At 37.3% G+C, this 25038-nt stretch overlaps 1 protein-coding gene across 5 annotated transcripts in view; it reads right to left on the bottom strand.

Moving 5' to 3' along the window:
• XRCC4 (X-ray repair cross complementing 4) overlaps nucleotides 1-25038 on the bottom strand; it is a 316241-nt gene that overhangs the window by 117160 nt on the left and 174043 nt on the right. The gene's annotated exons all lie outside the window — the stretch shown is intronic.

Genomic DNA, 25038 nt, shown 5'->3' with positions numbered 1-25038 from the left:
TTGGAGAATCACTTCAGAGAGCCACTAAGTGAGGGTGAAGACCACAGTTGGCTGCTTTGGGCGTGGAATAGAGGTGACATGCTGTCAGACGGAAAAGCGAATGTGTGAGTCAGAAAGGTCAAAGAAGAACTGTAACAGGGAGCTTCTTTTAGAGATTTTAGGCATGAAGTTGATTAGTGGAGAAAGGATACTGAAATTCACACAGACAGACCAAGTCATAGTCCATTGGTCCCAAGAGTCACATTTAGGTTTCAGTCAGAGATGTGTGGTGGGCGCTAAATTATTCTAGAACCTCACCCAGCTATGGATATTCTCTTACTAACCAAGCATTAAGGGCTGGATCTGCTGCCTTTTCTGAAGGAACCCATGACAAGGTCAGGGGATATTTTTACATGAATCCCACTTCTGATTCAAGCAAACTTTGAAAAAGGTAATAGCGAGCTCCTGTGAAAAGTCATGTTTTTAAGTTCTTGTAAATCAGACGCTACATCCCAGGAGGGTGGAGAGAAGCGGAGGTAACCACAGTCCATGCCTCCGCCCCTCTGAATAAAGCCCAAAGGAATTACCCACAGGACCAGAAAAAGTTATACAGTGCAGAATTACAAGAACATACTCATGGTTCTCAGTGGGATTTATTACTTTCAATTTACCAAAGCTCTTGTGATGAAACAAACATCCCCCCTCACTTTGATTGATATTAATTTGTTGCACAATATAGCACCACAGCCAGTTTCTCTTTGTAGAGTATTTCCCAAAACTATGAACAAATCAGAATGATTCTGAAAAGATAGTTACTTTCCATTCCTTTGTTTTACACAGAGATTCCAAAGAGAGCTTGATGACCTGTTTTTATTTACAAAACGTAGTAACTCCCCCACTTACCTCTCAATCTATCCCTTCTCTTTTCTGGTATAGTCCAATAACTCCCAGAATCCAACTCTACATTCTTTACAGTTTTTAACAATTATTTTAAATTCTACAAGTCATACACGAATGTACTTAGACTGTACTTTAGATAAGGCTAAAATCTCCTTTTAGATACTCACCCCCGCCCCCAATTCCAATCCCCATCTGCATCAGAGGTAGCCATTATTAACAGTGTATATGTAACCTTTCAAAACCTTTATTCATCAATAGAAAATACTTGCTATTTTCTGTTCTGTTTTTTACCAATTGCCATTATAAGGTATGCACAATCTTGCAACTTGCTTTTATTAAGTTGTAAGAAATTCTAGGGTACACATATTCATTTATGGAGGCTAAAAGATTAGTGGAAACAATGGTGGACACACAGCAGGTTCTAAGAACCTGTGCACAACCATGAAATTTTGGGTATGTTACTAACTCCACTATCCTCATTTCTGAATAATCTTCCATCTCCCTCTCTTACAGGTTTTGTGTAAAAACTAAATGAAGTAATATGTGTGTGTGCTTTAAAAGCTGTACAGTTTTATATATAAATAAAATGTGATTTCTTAAATATTATCTGGAAAATAAAATCAGGTAGTGCTACTATTCTAAAACTATACACTATAGGTATTTAACTCAAAATTTTAACCAAGAAGTGCCACAATACTGAAACATTTAGCTAGTGGCATAGCATTCCTAGCTTTGAATGCTCCATTGGAAGCATTACATCAAAGGTTTAATCATGAGAAAATAAATTTGCATGTAAGCTCAAGTTATTAAACTGTTTACAAATTTGATTCAATTTTTAATTCTGTGAGCTTCTGTGCTTGATTCCTAGAGTAAATGAACAGCAGCCCTAATGTATTAAAACAGTTAGAATAACTAAATCAGAAAACAGATTTGCAAAACTATGACATTTAAAAATATTTTAAAATTTATCCCAAATCTACTAAAATAGTAAAAACAACTGTGTAAATTATTTCAGTTTAAGTTTCAACTCTTTTTAGCAAAATACTCTTTATAAGATATAAGCCTGGAAGGTCTGCATTTTAAGCAAATTCAGACATTAAGATTCTTGGGGGAAATAGTTAAAAAAGAATGCACTACAAAGTCCCCCTCATTTCTAGTTTTTTTCAATAACAAACAATATCACCTTCACCTAAACTGAAAACTGCCATGTATTTGTTCTGTTTGCTTTTCATTATGAATTACTCACTTTTAGTGGGGAGGAGGGAGCTGGGGGTTCAGAGAAGGTTTTGGGGGAGTGATATGTTTTTCAACCTTTCCAATTTCCTTTATTTGAAGCACATTACTTCACACTATTTCTTCAGCATCTCCAAGTTCAAAGGGCTACCTAATTTTCACTGCTTAATATTAAAACAAAAAAGAACCATGGGCTCAACATCATTAATCATTAGAGAAGTGCAAATCAAAACTACAATGAGATATCATCTCACACCGGTCAGAATGGCCATCATCAAAAAATCTAGAAACAATAAATGCTGGAGAGGGTGTGGAGAAAAGGGAACACTCTTGCACTGTTGATGGAAATGTAAATTGATACAGCCACTATGGAGAACAGTATGGAGGTTCCTTAAAAAACTAAAAACAGAACTACCATATGACCCAGCAATCTCACTACTGGGCATATACCCTGAGAAAACCAGAATTCAAAAAGAGTCATGTACCAAAATGTTCATTGCAGCTCTATTTACAATAGCCAGGACAATGGAAGCAACCTAAGTGTCCATCAACAGATCAATGAATGGATAAAGAAGATGTGGCACATATATACAATGGAATATTACTCAGCCATAAAAAGAAATGAAATTGAGTTATTTGTAGTGAGGTGGATGGACCTAGTGTGCGTCATACAGAGTGAAGTAAGTCAGAAAGAGAAAAAGAAATACTGTATGCTAACACATATATGGAGTCTAAGAAAAAAAAAAATGGTCATGAAGAACCTAGGGGTAAGACGGGAATAAAGACACAGACCTACTAGAGAAGGGACTTGAGGATATGGGGAGGGGGAAGGGTAAGCTGTGACAAAGTGAGAGAGTGGCATGGACATATATGCACTACCAAATGTAAAACAGATAGCTAGTGGGAAGCAGCCGCATACCACAGTGAGATCAGCTCGGTGCTTTGTGACCACCTAGAGGGGTGGGATAGGGAGGGTGGGAGGGAGGGAGATGCAAGAGGGAAGAGATATGGGAACATATGTATATGTATAACTGATTCACTTTGTTATAAAGCAGAAACTAACATACCATTGTAAAGCAATTATACTCTAATAAAGATGTTAAAATAAATAAATAAATAAATAATAAATAAATAAAAGAATCACAAAGGGCTCCCAGAGGGACCTGGTTTGATTTGGAAAATGACTAAATTGGCAAACACACCTCTCAATGGGAGGTGTCACTATTGTCTCCAGCAGCCCTAGAAACGAAGTCCCAAACACACGGAGTCATAAAAAAAAAAAAGGAACGGGAAAGTACCGACGTATATACATATATGTAAAAAATATTACATAAAGCCATAACATTTTGGGGGGTGTCAATGTGATCATAGCAAGATAACTCAGAGCTGAGTTAAGATCCTGAAACACAACTAAGTCAGAGTGATTTCCAAGTACATTCATGTCTGAGAAGGAAGGCGGGGCAGATGGAACATGTATCTAATGTCTACCTTTTAGATGCCAAGAGTGAAGGTGAACTGTAAGAATTATTTGAGGTCAATTTAATCCAACTCTAAATTATAAATCTAAGTGAGCATACACATTTAATGAGTTAGTGGAATAAAGTAGATTATAAAACTCTAATTGTATAAATCAGAACAATGAGTCATATGACAGTTTTAGGACCCATTTTAATGTTTTATAGTTTGTGCCAATTTTTCTAAATAGAGAAATTCTGACCACTGGTACTTCAAATTTTCACTCATAGGAAAAAGTAAGCAATAAAACAATGACAGATGCTCAGACTAGGTACACAAAAATGAGAGAAATGAAAATTATAACTATCCATTCTACAAATTAGGTGAACAGCAGAAAAAGCACATGGAATCTCAGAAGACCACAGGCTCCCAGCCCTAGCTTCAATATACTAAAACATTTTGGATCACAGTTTCTTCAAATATAAAATGAGGAGGTTGGACTATATCTTCAATGTTCTCTACAGCCTATGATATTTCATGGGAAAAATTTCATAATGGTAGTGGGTTTATAAAACCTATGATTTGAATGCCAAAAATGGTAACCTGGGAAATTTTAATGGCTTGTGGAATATTTATTGCTGTCAACTAATTCTTTTTTTCAAAAACCATTTTTTTGGGGTCTGGCTACAGAAATAATTACACGTTATCTGTAGGCAATGTGGAAAATAGAGACAAACCCAACTAAGAAAAAGAATGACCTATAATCACTACCCAAAGATAACCTGATCTGTTAACATACCTGTTTCCATATCTATTGTTATATCAATTACTGTAATGTATTGAATCCAGTGGTTTTCAAATTTTTTTATGCGCAGAATCATTTTTTTCTAAAGAAAATCTCACATGTAACTTTAATATGTACAAGAAATGAAAGTGAGAATACTCTGAAATGGTGATGAAGGGCCAGGGTTTTTCTGAGGTGATTGTCAACACACTTCTATGGAGCCCTGTACTCAAACAAGTACTGCTTTAAAACCATTGACTTAATTTCCTAATGCTGGACATTTACACTATTTCTGTGGTTTTGTTTGTGTGTTTGTTTTTGCTTTTATAAATAACATTCAGATCTTTGTGCACAGTCATGGTTATTTCCTTAGGATAATTCCTGGAGGCTAAATTTCTGGATCAACTGGTTTTAAGGTATTTATTGTCATACCAGCTTATCCTAAGGATCACCCATTGAATATAGTATAATCGTAGGGATAATAAATTTTAGCATTGGAGGAGGTTAAGGTTTTGTACGTAGTCGGTGCTGTATGTATTTGATACTATTCCTAACAAGGATAATCAGCTTCGCAGGCTGCGAACAGCAGTAGGATGGTTGGTATTATGCTGGCTAAGGTAAAGTCTGAGTTTAGGATTATTAGGGTTGCCATGATGAATAGTGATAATATTATGCCTTCTAGACATAACAGTGAGGACATTAAGTGGGATCGATATATTAGCAGCCCTACAAGGGATATTGTGAAAGCCATAATAATATTTATGTACACTAAAGACACTTGGTAGTTATGAGTTTAGTCATAATCTAATGAGTCGAAATCATTTGTTTTATTTTAAACTAAATACCATATTCAATTCATTCTAGCCCCTTTTGAATTCATTCATAGGCTGGGCTAATTGCCAATAATGAGATTAGAAGTAGAGCTATGGTAAGTATTGTTTTTAGATTATTTGTTTGAGTTGCCCAAGGGAGGGGCAGTAGGAGGGCAATTTCTTGGTCAAAGAGGGGGAATGTGGGCTTCCCTGGTGGCGCAGTGGTTGAGAGTCCGCCTGCCGATGCAGGGGACACGGGTTCGTGCCCCAGTCCGGGAGGATCCCACACGCTGCGGAGCGGCTGGGCCCGTGAGCCATGGCCGCTGAGCCTGCGCTCCGCAAAGGGAGAGGCCACAACAGTGAGAGGCCCGTGTACCGCAAAAAAAAAAAAAGAGGGGTAATGTGATTGCTACTAGGAAAAATTTTATAGAAAAGGGCAGGTGGGCGTATCCTGTGGGGTCAAATCCACATTCATAGGGACTTATTTTTTCTGTTTTAAGTGTTTAGCTGAAGGAGTCAGAAGGCGATGAGTAAGAGCAACGAGGCCAGTGCTGTATTTGTTAGTAGCGTTATTATTAAGTTTCTTATTCTTTTTCGGAGTGTACCAAAACTAACTGATTGGAATTCAGTTGTACTAATTAATACTAAAAGAATTATGAGCCTCATCAATAGATGGATACATAAAGGAATAGTCACACAACATCTACAAAATGTCAGTATCAAGCAGCGGCTTCAAAGCCGAAGTGGGGGTTGGATGTGAAGTGGAATTTTAATTGGCGCAGAAAACAGACAATAAGGAAGGTGGACCCAATGATTACGTGCAGTCCATGGAACCCTGTGGCCATGAGGAAAGTTGATCCATATACTCCATCTGAGATTGTAAGTGGAGCTTCATAATACTCTGAGGCTTGTAGGAGTGTAAAATATACGCCCAGGGCAATTGTAATAAAGAGGGCTTGGAGTATGTGCTTGCGATTTCCTTCCGTAAGGCTGTGGCGGACTCAAGTAATAGACACGCCAGAGGCTAGTAGCACGGAAGTGTTGAGAAGCAGTACCTCTAGGGGGTTTAGAGGGCAAATGCCTGTTGGTGGCCAGCACCCACCTAATTCAGGAGTAGGGGCGAGGCTTGAGTAATAAAAGGCTCAAAAGAAGCTGGTAAAAAAGAGGACTTCTGAGACGATAAATAAGATTATCCCATATCGAAGCCCTTTTTGGACAATTGGTGTATGGTGGCCTTGGAAAGTGCTCTCTCGAATAACACCTCGCCACCACTGATATGTTGCTAGAGTATTAGTTAGTAGGCCTAATATTAGTAGTATTATTGGGTTGAAGTGGAATCACATGATTAGGCCCGATGTTATTAGGAGGGCTGAAAGGGCTCCTGTAAGGGGTCAAGGACTGGGCTTTACTATGTGGCATGTGTGGGTCTGGTGGGTCATTATTATTGTCATGCAGATAAAGGCTTACTAGGAGGGTAAACACATAGGCTTGAATTATAGCAACGGCAAATTCAAGGATAGTTAAGTAGGGTAAGAATGATGAATGTAATAAAAGCTGTGGTAGTGCTGATGCTGTGCTAAAGTTGTCCCTCCAATTAGATGTATTAATAAATGTCCTGCTGTAATATTGGCTGTTAATCGCACGACTAGTGCTACTGGTTGGATAAACAGGCTAATAGTTTCGATAATCACTAGTATGGGGATGGGGGGGAGGGTGTGCCTTGCGGCAAGAAGTGAGCTAGAGATATTTTTGTTCTGTTATGAAAACCTGTAATCACGGTGCCCGCTCATAGGGGAACTGCTACTCCTACATTTACTCAGAGTTGCGTGGTGGGTGGAAACGAGCGGGGAAGTAGTCCTAGAAGGTTGGTTGACCCAATAAATAAAATGAGTGATATTAGAATTAATGATCAAGCCTGTCCCTTGTGATTATGGGTGCTTATTATTTGTTTTGATGTAAGTTGGACTAGTCATTGTTGAAGGGAAATTATGTGATTATTAGTCATTTTGATGTTGGAAATAAAATACTTTTAAACATAATAATTAAAATAACTACAGGGAGGCCTATTATTGTTGGGGTTATGAAAGAGGCAAATAGATTTTCATTCATTTTGTTTCTCAAGAGGTAGACTGTTTTTATACTTTGGTGCGTGTTGATTCTGGGTTGGGGTAATAAGTATACTTTGTGACTTTTAGTTGAAATATAATAAACAGTGTTAGAAACATAGATGAGATGGTAAGGAATCATGTTGATGTATCTAACTGTGGCATGCCATTAAGGAGAGTCTCAGCTCTCGGTCTTTAACTTAAAAGGTTAACGCTACCTAGCTTCTTAATGAGTTTAGAATATTGATGCGGATCATTTTTCGAAGTATTTTAAGGGTACTAATTCAAGGATAATTGGCATGAAGCTAAGGTTTGATACACAAATCTCTGAACACTGTCCGTAATACAAACCTGGTCGTATTGATATTAGGGTTGTTTGATTTAGGCGCCCTGGGATTGCGTCTGTTTTCAGGCCTAGGGAAGGTACGGCTCATGAGTGTAATACATCTTCAGAGGAGATCAGTATTCAGATTGTTATTTCTATGGGCAACACTACTGGGTTATCTACTTCTAGCAGTTGTAACTCCCCTGGTTTTAAATCTGATGCTGGGATTATATAGGAGTCAAAATGCAAGTCTCTGTAGTCAGTGTACTCATAACTTCAGTATCATTCGTGGCCTATAGTTTTTACAGTAAGAGACGGGTTGTTGATCTCATCTATCATGTACAGGATTCGCAAAGATGGCAGGGCAATTAAAATCAAGATAATGGCCGGTAAGATGGTTCAGATGGTTTCTACTTCTTGTGCATCTATTGTGCTGGTACATGTTAGCTTAGCTGTTAGCACTAGTGAGATGATACAAAGAACCAGAGAGCTAATTAAGAAGACAATTATTAGTGTGTGGTTGTGAAAGTGTAGTAATTCTTCCATGATGGGTGATGTTGCGTCTTGAAACCCTAGTTGGAAAGGATATGCCATAGAGATATACAGAATTTCCACCTGTGACTTAACTTTGACAAAGTTACATAAAATTTTACTAGTATCTCAATTATGGAGAAAGACATAGTGGTTATGATGTTGGCTTGAAACCGATAAAAGAGGGTTTGACTCCTTCCTTTCTTGACTATTTTAGACTGACGTTAAGTTGGCTCCTCAAATGTATGATATGGTGGAGGACATCCATTTAACCACTCTAAGTTTGTAGTAGTAAGTTCTACTGCTAGGACTTCTCGTTTGGATACGAATTCCTCTCAGATAATGAAAATTATCACCATGACAGCTGTTAATAAGATGAATGAGCCTATTGATGAGATAGTGTTTCATGTTGTATAGGCATCTGGGTAGTCGGAGTATTGTCGAGGTATGCCAGATAGACCTAAAAAATGTTGTGGGAAGAAAGTTATGTTGACACTCACAAATATGATTACAAAGTGAATTTCTGCTCATGTTGAGTTGAATGTATATCCTAAGAATAGTGAGAATCAGTGCACAAACCCTCCTGTGATAGCGAAAACAGCCCCCATTGAAAGTACATAGTGAAAATATGCGACTACATAGTAAGTATCATGAAAGACAATATCTAATGATGAGTTAGCTAGGACAATACCTGTTGGCCCACCGACTGTGAAAAGGAAGATGAAACCCAGGGCTCACATCATGGCTGGGGACCATTTAATGTTACCTCCATGGAGTGTTGCCAGTCAACTAAACACTTTCTCTCCTGTTGGGACAGCGATGATTATAGTGGCTGATGTAAACTGTGCTCGTGTGTCAACATCTATACCCACTGTGAATATGTGGTGGGCTCATACAATGAACCCTAAGTGTCCAATTGACATTATAGCTCATACCATACCCATGTACCTGAAAGGCTCTTTTTTTCCTGAGTAATAGGTTACAATGTGTGAAATCATTCCAAATCCGAGCAGGATTAAAATATATACTTCAGGGTGTCCAAAGAATCAAAACAGGTGTTGATATAAGATGGGATCTCCCCCTCCTGCAGGGTCAAAAAAGGTTGTGTTTAAGTTTCGCTCAATTAGCAGTATAGTGATTCCGGCTGCTAGTACAGGTAAGGATAATAGAAGTAATACTGCTGTGATTAATACTGATCATACCAATAATGGTGTTTGATATTGGTTTATAGTGGTGGGTTTATGTAATAATAGTGGTGATAAAATTGATAGCCCCTAGAATTGAGAACACACCAGGTAAATGTAGGGAAAAAATAGTAAGGTCAACTGAAGCTCCTGCATGTGCTAAATTTCCAGCCAAGGGTGGATATATGGTTCAGCCTGTACCTGCACCAGCTTCAACTATTGACAATGCCAGCAACAATAAGAAAGGAGGAGGGAGTAGTCAAAAACTCATGTTATTCATATGGGGGAAAGCCATATCAGGTGCTCCAATTATTAGAGGCGTAGCCAGTTCCCGAAGCCACTGATCATAACGGGTATGACCATAAAGAAAATTATTACAAGTGCATGGGCTGTTACTACCACATTATAAATTTGGTCGTCTCCGAGCAGTGTTCCAGGCTGACCTAATTCAGCACGAATTAGTAGGCTCAGGTCTATAACTACTATTCCAGCTCAGGCACCAAATAGCAAATATAAACTACCAATGTCTTTGTGGTTGGTTGAGAATAAGCAGCAGTTTTTGAACATAGGTAAAATGGCCAGAGTAGGCATTAGACTGTAAATCTAAAGACAGAGGTGATGTCCTCTTTTTGCCAAGCCCTGTGGTGTATTGTTCATATTGAATTGCAAATTCGAAGAAGCAGCTTCAACCCTGCAGGAGCTTCTCCCGCTGTTTTTTTTCCTGCTGCGGGAGAAGTAGATTGAAGCCAGTTGACTAGGGTATTTAGCTGTTAACTAAAAATTCTTGGGAGATGTATCCCTCCAATCTAGTGAGGATTAGCTTCATTAAAGTGTTTGATTTGCATTCAGTTGATGTAGGATATAGTCTTGCAATCCTTATTAGGCAGGAATTAAGTAAATTATACTTGCTTAGGGTTTTGAAGGCTCTTGGTCTGTTTTAACCTAAATTCCTATTCCAACACTGATAGTATTGGTGTGAGGGGCAGAAGTATTGTGGATATTACGATCATAGTTGGTAGGAGGATTATTTGTTTTGTAGAGTCAAACTGTCATTTTATTTTCACGTTTTTTATGGAGGGGAACGTGGTCAGCACTGTGGAGTATGTGAGTCGCATGTAGAAGTACAGGTTAAGTAGTGCTGTGATGGCTATAAGTGTGGGTAAAATAATATTATTGTTTTTTGTTATTTCTTGAATAATTATTCATTTAGGCATGAATCCTGATAGTGGTGGGAGTCCCCCTATTGATAGTAGAGTGCCTAGGGTAAGGGTTGTGATAACAGGTGTTTTGTTTCATGTGTGTGACAGTGACAGTGTAGTAGTGGCCGAGCTGTGAATAAATAATATGAATATAGTGAGGGTTATTATAGTGTAGATTACTAGGTTTAGAGTTGTTATAGTTGGGTTGTATAGTAAGACAGCTGTTATTCAACGTATGTGGGCGATTGATGAGTAAGCCATGATTTTTCGGAGTTGGGTTTGATTTAATCTACCTCACCCTCCGATTAGAATGGACGGTATGGATAGGGATAGTATTAGGTTTAGGTTGATTGATGGTGAGATTTGCTAAAGGATTGATAGAGGTGCAAGTTTTGGTCATGTCAATAGAATTAGGCCTGCCATTAATGGGATGCCTTGTGTTACCTCGGACACTCAAAAGTGAAAAGGGGATAGTCCTAGTTTTATGGCCAGGGCTACTGTTACTACTGTTGATGCTGTTGGGTTGAATATTTTTGTAATAGTTCATTGGCCGGAATATAGTAAGTTAATGATGACTGCTATTATAAGTAGCATGGATGTGGTAGCTTGTGTTAAGAAATATTTAGTGGAGGTTTCAATGGCTAATGGGTTAAAGTTTTTTTTTATTATTATGGGGATAATGGCTAGTATATTTATTTCGATCCAATTCAGGCTAGCAATACACCCAAACCAGTTGACACCAGGAGGAGGTACCCATTTTCTGCTCTGCTTTTAACAGTCACTAACCCATGTGTAACATTTGAATCAGATTCTATTTCTCTCTGACATAGTTCCTCTTCTTCCCTGTCTCTTCCTCATGATACCAAACAGGTTGCTGTTAAGGTTAAATAAGTGCCCTCTTCGAAGCACCAATAATTCGTTTTTGTTAAATGCCACCAGATGCCCAACGGATTAGTCTTTTGCTTTCTTCGAACAACGATCAGTCAAGCAGTCAGCTTCTATATAGGAATGACCAACCAAAGCATACAGACCCCTCTGGAGGGGAATATCTTTGTTACTTGGTGCCTTAGGGCACAACATGCCTTACTTTAAGTCTTATTTGTTATATCTAAGCTTTGGTTAAAATCTATTCAAAGCAGCCTCTGACCCCAGATTCCCAAAAATGAACAGTATAAAGCAGATTTTCAAATAAGAAGAGAACCTGGCGATTATCTATGTTCTTCATTTTATAGATGATGATACTAAGGCCCACAGTGGCTTCCTAGAGCCCAAATTATGACACAAAGACAAATTATGCATTATCTCTGTCCCCAAGGAGTTGACCGCCTAGCGGGAATACCAACAAACAAATCAACAACACTATCCTGTGTGATAGATACTATGGGAGAATAAGGTAACGCAGGTACCTCAGAAGGATAGGTTGGAAGACTTTTCTGAAGAAGGCAACAGTTTTACTGTACTTTGAAGGAAGTGAATGGGCCAGTGAGATAAAGAAATAGCAAGGCAGTAGGGCCTTCTAGGCAAGGGTAAGCATAAAACTTTGGAAGAACTGGGAATAATTCAGTACTCTAAAGGATAAACCTTAAAAAGTGGCTGGAGAGGAGGACACTAGGGGGTCAAAATTTGAATGCACACAAATTACATAAATGGGTGAAACTTCATGGATTAGGTCTCTGGTAAATTAATGTCCTCTCTAAAGAGCAAATGTCAGTATAGCCAATTGTCACCATGTGAGGGGATAATCTTATAATCTGAAGAGAAGCCAGAAATCTTTTAATTTTTAAATCAGTGTTGGTACCAAATTTTAAAGAAAACATGGTACAAACAAGACCAAACACATATGTGAGTTGAATTTTGCTAATAGCCTGCCAGTTTACAACCTCAGGGCTAGAGAGTTAGGCCAGGAGCAGCTCATGAAAGGCTCTGTGTACTAAGCTGAGGGGTTTGGACTTTATCCTGAAAACTGTAGGGACTCATTAAAAGACTTGAAGTGATTAACATCTTAGAAGGGTCACTCTGGCAGCTGTGTGAAGTCTGGAAGGTTGCTATGTAACAAGTGCTTAAACCAAGGTGGTGACAGGGACACGGAAAAGAGGAGGCAGATTTGAAAGATGTTAAACAAGGCAAACAGTTTAGTAAATTACAGTTGAAACTTGAACGTAGGTCTCCTACTCCCTTGCTTGATATTCTTATAACTATACCAACATTGTAGGATGCCTTTTTGAGCAGAATACTATTTGGTTTGCAATTAATAAGTTACAGGGGAGATTCTTTGCAAACATGATCTTGAAACACCAGAATTTTTTCCTATAGATACTATTAGTATAGTGTAGGCAAACTCTACACTAAAGTAAACTCCAGGAAAGAGGATATACAGAGAAATCACGAGGAGATAGACAGTGGGCATAGACACTGACCGTGAATAAAGCCCATCTACCATGCTTCACTGGCTAACATTCTATGCCAGTTTACAACTAAACAATGGATGAAGATATTATTAAGTATTTGGTAAAGGAAAAGAAGGGACTATCTTACTGCATTCCTGCCTCAAAAATTCTATGACTAAAAATTACTCAATTAATGAGTTTCTGTATCATCAGCATTGTGGTTAATCCCTGCACACTTAGTGCAAGTGAAGACTACAGCTTTAATTTGGTTAGTACATTTTTTAGTTCATTGAATAACGGAGCCAGACAACAAGCAAGTCAAGTGGAAAGTGAAGTCATTAGGTGGGGTGAAGTGATGTCAGATCTCTGAGTGTTTTCTCTCCTAACCTTCTGGATGGGAGCTGGACTCCATTTGTCTGACTGGCACAGATGAGTTTATAGAAGAGCATTTGTTAAATAGCTCTGTGAATAATAAAATCTACCCCTACTACCTGCTTGACAAAAAGCTGAAAATGCTGTATTTTTCTTTATTAAACAAGATATTAATTTGCAAAGTTGTTGAAGAATTTGATGTTTCCTAAAGTTTCCATATTACGCAATTACATTGGTACAGAGAGAAAATAAAACTTCCAAATCATAACATCTGGAATGATGTTATATATCTTTAAGTTTGTAATGATGTAGCTAAACAGTGGCTTATTGTGACCCTCTACTCTGTTTATGGCAAGGGTGTCAATGTTTACTTCATGGGAGTGGTATTGAACTTTCAACCAATGTTGTCTTATGGTTATTTTTTTAAGCAGTACTGTGATGGTACTAAGAATATGCTATATGTAGACTAGACTCTGTATTCTATCGGTTGGAATAGGTTAGGTTACACCACAGTAGCAAATATCCCAATAAATCAGTGGCTTGAAACAACAAAGCTTTGATTTCTCGTTAGTGCCATACGTTCATCACGGGTAGCTTGGGGGCTCCACTCTGTGCTGTCCTCATTTTAGGACCTTGGATGACAGGGCAGTTAGCAGCATTGCCAGTCACCATGGCAGAAGGAAAGAAAGTTCTCCGGCTCAGAAATTACACATGACGCTCACTTTTAATCAAAACTTGCCAGTGAGAACTAGAATCACAGCTGCACTCAGCTATAGCTATGAAGTTCAATTTTACCATGTGCCCAGATGACAGAGAACTGGAAATATTTAGTGAACAGAACTAATGACTATCACAGTCACCCAAATAATTGGTCTATTATGGTTTCATGTATCTTTTTTTTTCCTCTACTTGGCTGGACTGTGAAGTTAGAACCTATGACTTAAAAGGCTCCCAACAAATTCTTTTGATCCAGTACATGAAGAGAACAGCTTGATTAAAGTGTGATTTCAATAAAGTAATTATGGCCTTTTGGAACTTTTCCCCCAATACTATATTTTAAAGTTCAGTTCTGATACAGTAAAGTTGCCAGAAATAGATAACAAAATTATTCAGATGAATTGCAAGCCCAGAAAGTAATCACCTGGCTATGCAAGCCAGGTGTAATCATAAAACAGATAATCAAAAATGGACTGAATTCATTTTTCCACAGATGTTACAATCTATTAAAGAATAAAGCCTGGAACTCTGACACTACAATATTATCTCTCTTTACCTTTACTGTATTTACTGTTTAAAGCTTCACATTAGGAACCACTCAAGCACTGCTGAAGAGAAACACTCTCTCATGCCAAGTGTTCTCACTTTAAGATCATAGCCATAAATCCCAAATGTTTAGGACTCTCAAATCTTTATCTCCAGACCTCACTTCTTCCAGGAACTCCAGAATCATATATCTTGCTATCTCTGCTTTGATGTCTACTAAGTATTTTAAACATAACCTAGCCAAAACAGAACTTTTCATTTTTCTGCTCTGCAAATCTGCTTTCTTAGTCCTTCCTGTGTCTGAAAACAGCACCACTAACCTAGTTCCTCAAGCTAAAAGCATAGGAATCCTCCTGATTCCCCTCCATCCCTTATTCTTCTAAGTCAAACCTAGAAGCAAGTCCTGGCAACTTTACTGCTAAAGCATACCTGCGGTCTAAGAACGCCTCGCTCTTCCCCCAAATAGCCTGAGCCGTGACCGACTTTCTCCTGGACTACTGTAAAACGTCCTAGCTGATCTTCTGTTTTCACTAACCCCCACCTCTACATCCGTTTTCAACATAGTGGTCATAGCAATCTTTTAAACAAACATCAGACCATGACATTTCCCTCCTTAAAATCTCCCATTACACTGTGAATAAAATTTAAAGAATATCGGCCCTCAAAGCCCTGCATGATCTGACTGAATCCATTTGACTGACCACACAGTTATATTATCAATACATACCACTCCCTCGCTTTCGCCCTACATGGGCCCTCTTTTCTTCAGCATGCCAGGTTTGGCTCACCTTAGGGCCTTTGCATTACTTGTTTCCTCCCAGTCTTTGCAGCAATGTCTGCTTGTCATTCAGGTTCCGTTTTAAATATCAATTCCTCAGAGAGACCTTCCATGACCTCTTTATATAAAGAGGAACCATTTAATCACTATCTTTTACGTCACCCTCTTTTTTTTTTAAGACACCAATTGTACTTGAACATTTGTTACTTTTTTTTTTTTTTTTTTTTTTTTGGCTGTGTTGGGTCTTCGTTGCTGTGCGTGAGCTTTCTCTAGTTGCGGCAAGCAGGGGCCACTCTTCACGTGGTGCGCGGGACTCTCACTATTGCGGCCTCTCTTGTTGCAGAGCACAGGCTCCAGACGCGCAGGCTCAGTAGTTGTGGCTCACCGGCCCAGTTGCTCCGCGACATGTGGGATCTTCCCAGACCAGGGCTCGAACCCCTGTCCCCTGCATTAGCAGGCAGATTCTCAACCACTGTGCCACCAGGGAAGCCCACGTCACCCTCTTTTAATTATCTGCATATCTCTTGATTATTATCTGATGTGTCCTTGTTTGTTTATTGTTTGCTTATTTCACACCACTAGAATGTAACGTCAGCTATTTTGTGCTGTGCCATATCCTCTGTGACGAGACCAGTGCCTGGCTCATGCTAGGTACTGAGCAAATATCTGTTGAAAAGGTATTTATGATTTGAGTATGTACAAGGTACATGGTATCAGCAAGCAAGATACAAATGTTACATAACATAACACTTCTAAATTCATCTTTGGCCACTTTATAATTATTCTGGAATTTCCAGTGATAAAAATTATTAATTATAAATTATTAAACCTACTAATACATAAATTAAATGCTTTCATAGTATAATTTTATCACAAGTAGTTAACTTGGAAGACAATTTGCATTCAAACCTAGACAGTCAGACACTGAAAGGGAAAAAGAAAATGAACAAGAACCGAGTAGCAGTAGTAACCAATGCTGAGCATCTACCACGTGACTGGCACATTATATTAGTCCCCTCATCAATTTTAATGAGGTGGGTATTACTATTCCCACTTTAGGAATTAGAATATTAAGGCTCAGAATGATAAAGTATCTTGCCCCAAATCACACAGCATGGAACAGAGTTAGGATATTAATCTATCTCTAATTCTTTACTCCATGGCATGCCCTCAGAAGGCAGTTGCCTGGGGAGTCCTGACTGAGGAGCAGCAGCTGCTACAGCTGTAAAATTAGTGATCTCTCTCTCAAAGAGCTGATGGCTGGTAGACCTTTGTTGTTGTTGTTGTTGTTGTTTTTGCGGTACGCGGGCCTCTCACTGTTGTGGCCTCTCCCGTTGCGGAGCAACAGGCTCTAGACGCGCAGTCTCAGCGGCCATGGCTCACGGGCGCAGCCGCTCCGCGGCATGTGGGATCTTCCCGGACCGGGACGCGAACCCGTGTCCCCTGCATCGGCAGGCGGACTCTCAACCACTGCGCTACCAGGGAAGCCCTGGTAGACCTTTTAATAGAGAGGGAACCACAGACAGGTGCAGAGCCTTCAGATAACGATCACATTTTACTGTATTCATTAACTTTATATTGTATGAAATTTTACATTTACGTTCAAGTGATACTGGTCCTCCATTTAAGATAAAGTGTGGCTTCTTCTTTAAATAAGCTTATTTAATTTAAAAAGTAAAGTGATTTAATCAATAATTAACTCATAGTGAAAGTGTTACCAAGAAGTGGCAAAACTCGTGGAAGGAGGCAGTGAAACTCAGATACAATGCAAATCCAAATGGTGGCCCATGCACAACTGAAGTTTAGGAAATTCAAGGCATTCATACTTATCTTTTTAAATAGGTTTTCAAAAAAAAAATTAGTGACATCTGAAGAATAAAAGGTGTAACATCAACGGAACATCCTATATTAACAGAAGTGTGGTGTCTCATTCTTCTCTGTATAGATCACACCACATCTGAAATATAAGGGGACTCTGGGAACACGACTTTAATGGAACACTGGCAAACTATACACGTTCAGTGAAAGGCAACCCCAACCAAGAGACTGCCCATGTAAAACCACGCTATACTTGGGGAGTGCTGATAAACTTAGGCTCTTCCAGTGTGCAGAGGAGAAAACTCAGAAGATGAAATGGTCTCCAAATTAAATGGAGTGATAGTTAGGGGTATGGGTTTTAATGGTATCTTAATGTGAAAATCATATTATCCTGAAAAACTCTTCGGAAAATATTATACTCCATCACGATATACCAATTTCAATTGGTCCAGCACCACGGGGTTTTCCTGCTATTTTGATAAATGGCTTTTTGTGAAGTAGTTATCTTGTGTTTAGTGGTCAGTTGTATGAAAAAGGTTTCTCTTTAGATGTGCTCCTCATATTATGGAAGGATAATGAGAAAACAGGGGATAAGAAGATATGTTTCCCACTTGACATCCACTCCTGGGCATGTTTGAGTAGAATGCCCCGAACTATTTAAATTGTTCTTTTTCCTCTCTCTCTCCTCCTCCCCTTTTTATGGTGGGAGAGGGGAATGGAGAGTGTATGTTGAATGTGCATAAGCTGTCATATAGTTGGAGAACACAACTCCACTATACTATATGAGTGACTTTAATGTAGAATATCTCATATGACACAGAAGGCAGAAGAAGTAGGGCTAACAGGTAGACACTGGCATGTGAAACAGGCTTTCATTTAAAGCAGTAAGACTTTTGTCCCACAAAATATTTATATAAAGGTTACGTGACCATATATTTTGGATTAGATAATAAATTCTATTCCAATACTAATACAATAATTATCTGAAGCAAGTGGGCAAAATGAAAATAAAATAGTAGGAAGAAAAGAATTACAGTCTGCTACTTTAGATCATGCACAATAGCGTCCCCTTCATTGCCTGAAATCCAAATGGGAGTGTAATAAGTAATAAATTTAAGAATCTTAGAGTAAATCAGTGATCTATGATATCTCTAAAGTTCAGACTGAATGAGTCACTGGATTGGATGTCTTATGGTTATAAATTATTTTAAATAAAGAACAGAATTACAATAACTATAAAGTTTAAAGAAAAGTGCAAAAGACAGTAGAAAACGAAATAAAATAATGTAAATGCCAAAAGAAACAAGATTTTTCAAAGTTTCAGGTGACTTTAACAAAAAGAAAATTTCAGGTGGCCTCACTGAAAAGACAAGGTATAATACTACCTCTGAAACATAATTCAGGAATACATTTGAGTCAGCAGTTGATTATAAAGGGCTAAATAAAATTCCTTCTGTTTTCCTATATGTAGCCTGTGTATATCTGTATTTTAAAAGTTGTTATATTATGTAGAAATTATCTTTTTAACTATATGACTTGGCTGCTAGCTCCTTGAGAAAAAGGAATGGTACAGTGCCTGGTACTCAATAAATGTGGGCCTGAATTCTGAGATGAGATATATATGACATATTAGCGAACACCACTGACCGGGTAACTTTAAGATTAGAGTTAGAAAATGATTTTTTTTTAAATGACAGCATGTTTAAAGCATGAAAAATAATTATTAATAGCAAACTTCTGAAGGAGGATTTGGCAGATATACACAAGACTCCAGACAACCAGAAAAATAAACTTTTAACCTTTACATATTATCATACTGAGATTCTTTCCCTCCCTTTTTCTTTTCTTCCCTTTTACTCCCTCTCCTTCTTCCTCTGACATTTGTTTCTTTCCAAAAATCTTTCCTTTCCTTTCCTTTTTTTTTTTAAGACATGCTTTTCTAAATTTTCAAAGACACATGCTATAGGACTTCAAAAAGGAATTGAAATTTGTGATGAGTTCAAGATTTCTCTTTTTCAACTAAGACTTCAGCCCCATGAAAGCAAGGACTCTGTTTTGTTCACTATTATATCACTTAAGACAGTGCCTGGCAAATATTAGGCCTTCAAATATTTGCGGAATAATTTTTTTATTAGAAAAACTATCTCCTCCAAAGAGTCCTGCTTTAAATATGGGACTTCCTACTGGTTCACTAATAGAAATTATCATTGTTTATAAATGTATTATAGAAAATGGTGGAAGACATTTCCACACTATGTATATACTATAGAGTATGTGCAGAGAGTTGAAAGAACAAGTGATATAAACATGAAATTCACAGATGATAGCATATTAGAGATAGATGATAAAAATGATGATAAATAGAAAAGAGTTAACATGTACTGAGTGCTAGTATTTGTGCCAGGCACTGTGCTAAGCATTTTACACGCACTATCTAAAAATTCTCACAAATCTAGGTAGGCACTATGATTACCCCTTTTTTTTTACTGATAAGGAAATCAAAGCATATAAAGGTTGAGTGCGATGTCCACAAGCTGACAGGTAGTAAGTTGTGAAGCTAAAACACAGACCCAGGCAGTTGGATTTCAGAATCCATACTCTAAATCACTATAATATGGTGTTTCACTACATATAAAGTAAATCAAGATAATTTTGTCTGGTTACATTTTTTAGAAAGAAAAACTAAGGCCAAGAAATGTTGAATAACTTGGTCAAGATCACTATTTTCTACTTGATTTGGTCATTAACAAAAGCATAACAACACATTCTCTTACTCCCTATATTAAATAAGCAAGCAAGCAAGCCTACAGCCCTCTCTGGCTACATCTCTACTAGTCTGCTCATTTTTAGAGCAAAACTCCTTCAAAGTTTTACCCATATTCTGTGTGTCTAATTCTCACCTCATTCCACTCTAATTAGTCATCTGTCTCAAAACTCCCCCTGAGACCCTGGTAGAGTCTCTGTCCTTATTGATTACTCAGTAGCAGTTGAGAGTTGATCTTTTCTTTTTGAAACATATTTTTAGCTTCTATTAAATCATAATCACCTCATCTTCTTCCTACGTAATAGTCCTCCTTTCTCAGAGCTTGGCCTCTCATTGGTGATATATGTAGAACCTAATCCCCAAATCCTGAAACAAACGTTCTAAAGGCTCAGTCATGGGTATCCTTTGTTCAGAATTTTCTCTGATCCCATGGTTTAAATACTAATTACAGTCAATCCTCATTATCCATGAATTCCAAATTCACCTACTAGCTAAAATTTACTTCCAACCTTCAAATCAATACTTAAAGTGTTCTCTCAGTCATTTGCAGACATGCACATGCATGGATCAGTGAAAAATTTGAGTCCCTGAAGTACATGTGCCCAGCTGAGGTGGAACAAGGTTAGCATCTTCCAGTTTCACCGCTCATACTTGTAAACACAAGTGTCCTTTTTGCAGTGTATTTAGTGCCTTTTTTTGCATTTTTGCGCTTTTTATTGCAGATTTTGCTTTTTTAAATGGCCCCCAAGCATAGAACTGGAGTGCTACCTAATGTTCCCAATCACAAGAAGGCTATGATGTTTCTTATAGGAGAAAATCTGTGTGTTAGATAAGCTTCATTCAAGCATGAGTTATAGTGCTGTTGGCCATGAGTTCAATGTTAATAAATCAACAATATATATCAAATATGGTGTCTTTAAACAGAAATGTACATAAAACCAGGTTATGTATTGATTGGTTGGCAAAAATGTGACCAGAGGCTCCAGGAACTTAACCCTGTATTACCCCTAGAGACAATGACACAGCATTTGTTAATTCAGTGTCCCCAGCAACTTTATAGAACATAACTACTGTGAATGAGAATTGACTGTATATGCCTGTGTCCCCCAAATCTTTGTTAAACAAATGAATGAATCACACAATTAGTTCAAGTGGCAGGGGCAAGGTCATTCAGAGCATGATACTATTAAATGTAATATATTTTCTTATTTGCAGTCACTTATCTGCATGTCCATCCTGGGTTAACGGAAAAAAGGTAATAATTTTTCCTTTGTGTTACTGGTGCCTACCTCTAGTATTCATTTTAATTAGGCATTCCAAATGTATCTGGACCTCATATCACATGGCCTCATTATCACACTGGATTGTAATTATTTACTGATCTGTTTCTGCAACTATATCATATCCTTCCAAAGGCGAAGTACCTGTTCTATCTTGTTTGGTGCTGTAGCCCTGCACCAGGCACAGTGCTTGATATATAATAGGTACTCCATTCCTATATTAAGGAGGATATAAAAGACAGAGGCCTATAACCATATCTAATGATAATCTGTAATGGTCAGTTTTCTTTCCTGTGCTGGGTTATTTTCCTCCTTTAGAAGTTACTGGTGTATGTTCCTAACAGTTTATATGGAAGACTCCAAAAGTATACTTTAGACTGAAAGACCATCTTATTACTCAGTAAGAATATGGAGATGTTCATTTGTCTTACTTGCACACATAGCAGTTGAAAACAAATGAAATATTTTCTTTAACGGTTTCTGTGCTTTATATGGTGCTATTTATTGCTTAACCAAAAATAAACCTCAATAAATTAAAAAGTATTATTTTCATGGTTTCTGAATATATAGGTCTGTTTGGCTTTATATCATTATCTCGTAACTTCATTAGTTTGCCAAATTCACTTGTGAGTACAATTCCTATTTTATCCCCTATAGTCTGGAAATTCCTACAAAGTCATATATCTTGGCCCTAGGCAAAACACTTTATAAAATCAGCACTATATCCATAACAGATTGTGACAGTGAAAAAGTTGATTTTCTCTGTAGTCCATAAGTAGAATATATCTCCAAGCAAGAAAAATCCCGTAACTTCAGACTGCAATGAAAGTACATGTCCAAAAGGAATACTTCCTGGGATTGGAGCTAACAAGAACCCCACCTACATCAAGGAAGGCTTTCAGAGGCTATAGTACACATTCCAGAATGACAACTTTTTTAAAAATGGGACTTGGACAACAACAAAAATAAATAATTTTTTAAAATGTGACTTGGACATAGTTTACTGATTAAAATACTTTCCTATATGCTAAAAATTAATTTTAAAAAATTGAATAAAAAGAAGTAAAATAATATAAAATTAGTGTAGTATATGTCTATATATTTGAGTGTACAAATATCCCAGCCTGACAAAGAAAACTTTTCCAGTCTTCTGGTAAGTCAATGCCCATGACCACCAAGTTTTGTTTATCCAGCTTTTGCGGTAGGCTGATTTCTAAAGTAAGACAGATGACTTACTTTTATAAAGACAATGTTTAACAAATAGCTTTCAATAACTGATGAGGTTTCCCAGTTCTTCCATAGTAAGAGGATAGCAACCTTAAGTGTTTCTCAATCCATCCCTTCCCTTTTTTTCAATCACGCTCACACCTATAATCATTATTCTTCTTTAGATCATTCTTCCTGGACTACTGTAATATCCTAGCTTCACTGCCAATCTGTAAACATTCCCTCCATCAAATGTATGGTTTCCAAAGAAATGTTCCTAACATACTGTTCATTATGATATTCTTTGGCTAAAAATGTTTAACAGGTCCTTGCTGCTTTCATAAAAGAAGTCCAAATAAATCAGCTTAGCATTTAAGTACCAAATTCCATCTACCTCGCTAGTTTTATTCACATTTCTCTGCATCTCATGATAAGGTCACTGGTTCCCTATCTTCCAGACTCTTCCTCCACACATTTACTTATGCACTCTGTTCCTCTGACAGGAAGGCCCTTCTTAGTCAGGAGATATTTCATTTCTGTAACAAACAGACCCCAAAAGCACCATGGCTCAATCCAGCTAGACATTTATTTCTCTTTCACACAATAGTCTAAAGGTAGTGGGTAGTCCGTGGTGGATATGCTGCCCTGCCCCATGAGATTGTCCAGGGACCACAATTCTTCCTCTTTTTTTACTCTACCATCTCCTAGGATGTTTTCTTTAAATGCCTGGTAGAAGATGGGCTGAGAAGGGAGAAAGAGACAGGGTTGTCAAGAATGTATGTCAAATCATTTTATGGGCAAGATCCCCAAATTGTACATATCATTCCCATTCACATCCTATTGGCAAGGACTGTGTCACATGGCCATAACTCACTGCCAGGGAGGCTGGGAAATGTATCCTCTAGGCTGGGAGCCATGTGCCCTGTTAAAACATGCAGATGCATGGGATGGCAGAACGGGTTCTATTACTAAAAGAAAGAAGGGGAATTGGGAGCCTGGATTCAATTATCAGTTTCTGCATTATCTTTCTTCAGTTTCTGTCTATAGACACCCCCATTTACTTTACAAAGCTAAACTCAAATATCACCTTCTTCTAGCCAGTCTTCTCTGATCTTATCACATCAGCTTATTCCATTGTCCTCTGAATGGAATATCAACTCTCCCTTCTCTGAAATTTCAAACTTCTTGTACCTATTATGGAGTTTAGCACATTTTAGCTATATACATATTAAAGATAGTCTGTCAGGAAATATAATGTGGCCAAAAAGGAAAAGATAAATGTATATTATTGATTAATCTTCCTTCATTCTTTTATTTCCTATACAAAGATTGTAGAAGACACAGTCTTTATTCTGTATTTCTAGAAGTGGTGTATGCAGAAGACAGCATTCAATAATGCTGGTAATGATAACACTGCCTTATTCAATTCACTGATAAATTATAATTTAAGGAATTACTTAGAAACAAAATTATTGTAAAAGATTTTCAAGTAAACAATGTCTTAAAATTTTACTGAAAAAACTTTTAATAATGATGTTTAAACAAAGCATGTCTGTATTCTTTGTCCTTTCATAATGATTTACCAAAACTGAACAAAATCCTTGAATAATACTTATGAATAGTTATATACTTTTAGTTTATTTAGGTTTTCTGTTTGTTCATTTCTTGTTTCTTTATCCTCATATTCGATTTCCTTCACACAAGTTTAGAACATGAAACAGCCATTTTACTTCATTTCAGGATGTTTAATACAGAACAAATACCTATTTAACATTTAGTTATATATCATAGTAGATGATTTAAGTTATAGAATTTCACTGTTAAAATGTAAATTTTGAATACAGTATGCCAAATAATAAAAAATAAATGCACCTCTATTTCTTTCTTTGAATATTAAACTATAAATTATGAACAGGGAGTCACTTCCTTTGATTAATAACTCCTCTGACCAGGTATAATGAATATTTACACATTATTCTGTGTTGGTAGAGTACTTAAAATGCCTGAAATAATAATGATTATCAAGTGAAATTTGGAAAAATTTTATGTGAGAAAGTCTTTCAAGTGACAGAAATATAGTATATATGAAATATGTGATAAATTCCCTTTACCTAAAACACAGAAAGATTATAACAGCTTCTTATTAAAATTGTTTTAAAACAGAAATCCAAGTCTGTCAGTAATTTGAAATCTAAATGCATGTAATAGCCTGAGGGAATTGTAGTACAGGTTGTTCCCAGGGTGAGCTATAAACATGGAAATACTCTATTTAAACATCTATGTAATCTCCATTGAAACATATTATTTTGAAATTATGTTAAAAAAGAACTTAAAATGCATGTACTTATAAGCCTAAACTTTGGACACATTTAATAATCATGCTTTAAAAGGCCATAAAGCTGTGGTTGATATTGAATATGTTTTTTAAAAATATTAATATTTTGTCCTTTCTGTATAGCTAAAAAAGTCCACTCAGGCAACCGGTATCTTAAAGTGTAACTGCTGATTTTATTGGCAAACCTATAATAATGCATATGATCAATCTTTACTTAATTATTTTGAGTTGCAAACACAACTAATAAATCATCTTTGAAATGCACTGACCATAATCAGTATATTCTGGAACAAGTCCAGGGGGCCATTAATCAAAACATGCAGCAAGG

The sequence above is a fragment of the Pseudorca crassidens genome, chromosome 3, assembly GCF_039906515.1.
Source record: "Pseudorca crassidens isolate mPseCra1 chromosome 3, mPseCra1.hap1, whole genome shotgun sequence".
Classification (NCBI taxonomy): domain Eukaryota; kingdom Metazoa; phylum Chordata; class Mammalia; order Artiodactyla; family Delphinidae; genus Pseudorca; species Pseudorca crassidens.
The sequence above is the reverse complement of the archived record's forward strand: the minus strand, read 5'-3'. Positions and strand labels throughout refer to the sequence as shown.